This window comes from Trichomycterus rosablanca, chromosome 23 (assembly GCF_030014385.1).
Source record: "Trichomycterus rosablanca isolate fTriRos1 chromosome 23, fTriRos1.hap1, whole genome shotgun sequence".
Lineage (NCBI taxonomy): Eukaryota > Metazoa > Chordata > Actinopteri > Siluriformes > Trichomycteridae > Trichomycterus > Trichomycterus rosablanca.
In genome coordinates, this window is record NC_086010.1 from 10,655,259 (window position 1) to 10,658,317 (window position 3,059).

Sequence of the window (3,059 nt, forward strand, 5' to 3'; positions counted from 1 at the left end):
AAACAGGCTTAGACACAGGAAGAGTAACAAGACACAGGTGAAACACATTAATGGGAAGAACTGAAAATGGGTGTACATACCTAAACAGGTGGAAAACACAAAAACAGGCCAGAGACCAGCATGATGTATCATTGTTTGGATATTATTATTATTTGTAGTAGCAGTAGCAATAATAGTAGATGTAACAGTAGTAGTAGCAATAGTAGTAGTAATAGTAGTAGTAGATGTAACAGTAGTAGTAGCAATAGTAGTAGTAATAGTAGTAGTAGATGTAACAGTAGTAGTAGCAATAGTAGTAGTAATAGTAGTAGTAGATGTAACAATAGTAGTAGCAATAGTAGTGATAGTAGAATTAGTAGTAGTAGATGTAACAATAGTAGTAGCAATAGTAGTGGTAGTAGAAGTAGTAGTAGTAGTAGATGTAACAGTAGTAGTAGTAGTAGTAGCAGTAGTTGTAGATGTAACAGTAGTAGTAGCAATAGTAATAGTAGTAGTAGATGTAACAGTAGTAGTAGCAATAGTAGTAGTAATAGTAGTAGTAGATGTAACAGTAGTAGTAGCAATAGTAGTAGTAATAGTAGTAGTAGATGTAACAATAGTAGTAGCAATAGTAGTGGTAGTAGAATTAGTAGTAGTAGATGTAACAATAGTAGTAGCAATAGTAGTGGTAGTAGAAGTAGTGTAGTAGATGTAACAGTAGTAGTAGCAATAGTAATAGTAGTAGTAGATGTAACAGTAGTAGTAGCAATAGTAGTAGTAGATGTAACAGTAGTAGTAGCAATAGTAGTAGTAGTAGTAGATGTAACAGTAGTAGTAGCAATAGTAGTTGCAGATGTAACAGTAGTAGTAGCAATAGTAATAGTAGTAGTAGATGTAACAGTAGTAGTAGCAATAGTAGTAGTAGATGTAACAGTAGTAGTAGCAATAGTAGTAGTAATAGTAGTAGTAGATGTAACAATAGTAGTAGCAATAGTAGTGGTAGTAGAATTAGTAGAAGTAGATGTAATAATAGTAGTGGTAGTAGAATTAGTAGTAGTAGATGTAACAATAGTAGTAGCAATAGTAGTAGTGGTAGTAGAAGTAGTAGTGGTAGATGTAACAGTAGTAGTAGCAATAGTAGTGGTAGTAGAAGTAGTAGTTGTAGATGTAACAGTAGTAGTAGTAGAAGTAGTAGTAGTAGCAGTAGTAGTAGTAGAAGTAGTAGTAGTAGCAGTAGTTGTAGATGTAACAGTAGTAGTAGTAGATATAACAGTAGTATTATTATTGTTATTATTATTATTAGTAGTAGTAGATGCAACAGTAGTAGTAGTAGCAGTAGTTGTAGATGTAACAGTAGTAGTAGTAGCAGTAGTTGTAGATGTAACAGTAGTAGTAGATGTAACAGTAGTAGCAGTAGTTGTAGATGTAACAGTAGTAGCAGTAGTTGTAGATGTAACAGTAGTAGTAGTAGTAGCAGTAGTTGTAGATGTAACAGTAGTAGTAGTAGCAGTAGTTGTAGATGTAACAGTAGTAGTAGTAGTAGATGTAACAGTAGTAGCAGTAGTTGTAGATGTAACAGTAGTAGCAGTAGTTGTAGATGTAACAGTAGTAGTAGATGTAACAGTAGTAGTAGTAGATGTAACAGTAGTAGCAGTAGTAGATGTAACAGTAGTAGTAGTAGTAGATGTAACAGTAGTAGCAGTAGATGTAACAGTAGTAGCAGTAGTAGATGTAACAGTAGTAGTAGTAGTAGATGTAACAGTAGTAGCAGTAGATGTAACAGTAGTAGCAGTAGTAGATGTAACAGTAGTAGTAGTAGTAGATGTAACAGTAGTAGTAGTAGATGTAACAGTAGTAGCAGTAGTTGTAGATGTAACAGTAGTAGTAGTAGTAGATGTAACAGTAGTAGTAGTAGTAGTAGATGTAACAGTAGTAGCAGTAGTTGTAGATGTAACAGTAGTAGTAGTAGTAGTAGATGTAACAGTAGTAGTAGTAGTAGTAGATATAACAGTAGTAGTAGTAGTAGTAGTAGATGTAACAGTAGTAGTAGTAGTAGTAGATGTAACAGTAGTAGTAGTAGTAGATGTAACAGTAGTAGTAGTAGTAGTAGTAGTAGTAGATGTAACAGTAGTAGTAGTAGTAGTAGGTGTAACAGTAGTAGTAGTAGTAGTAGTAGATGTAACAGTAGTAGTAGTAGTAGTAGATGTAACAGTAGTAGTAGTAGTAGTAGTAGATGTAACAGTAGTAGCAGTAGTAGTAGATGTAACAGTAGTAGTAGTAGTAGTAGTAGTAGATGTAACAGTAGTAGCAGTAGTTGTAGATGTAACAGTAGTAGTAGTAGTAGATGTAACAGTAGTAGTAGATGTAACAGTAGCAATAGTAGTATTAGTAGTAGCAGTAGCAGATGTAACAGTAGTAGTAGCAATAGTAGTGGTAGTAGAAGTAGATGTTACATTAGTAGTAGTAGTAATAGTATTATTAGTACTAGATGTAGCAGTGGTAGTAGTAGTAGTAGTACAAGTAGTAGTAGATGTAACAGTAGTAGTAGTAGTAGATGTTACAGTAGTAGTAGATGTAACAGTGGTAGTAGTAGTAGCAGTATTATTATTATTAGTTGTAGATGTAACAGTAGTAGTAGTAGTAGTAGATATTACAGTAGTAGTAGATGTAACAGTATAAGTAGTAGTAGTAGCAGTATTATTATTAGTTGTAGATGTAACAGTAGTAGTAGTAGATGTAAAGGTAGTAGTTGTATTAGAAGTATAAGCAGTGGAAATATTAGTTTTAGTAGGAGTAGTAGTATTAGCAGGAGCAGTATTAGTAGTAGTATTAGCAGGAGCAGTGGTTGTATTATTATTATTATTATTATTATTAAGGGAGCCCAGGAAAGTTTATGTTTATCCTTCTTTAGAATGAATCAACAGACACATTATTTATCTGTGCCTCCGTGCCCCCTTTGCTGCCCAATATTGCAACACAGAAGGACACGACTCTTAACATGGCTCACTCACTGCTAAACTACTTAAACAGCAGCCACATTACAATGTCATTCTCTTGTAGGCATGACAACACCTGTGTCC

At 33.9% G+C, this 3,059-nt stretch overlaps 1 protein-coding gene across 1 annotated transcript in view; it reads right to left on the reverse strand.

The window, feature by feature from the left end:
- Positions 1–2,134: 2,134 nt before the first annotated feature.
- The window catches only part of ofcc1 (orofacial cleft 1 candidate 1), an 84,757-nt gene continuing 83,832 nt past the window's right edge, over positions 2,135–3,059 (reverse strand). The window contains exon 11 of the mRNA XM_062985204.1: positions 2,135–3,059. This exon is cut by the window's right edge and continues 138 nt beyond it. The gene's annotated coding sequence lies outside the window, so the exon portion shown is untranslated.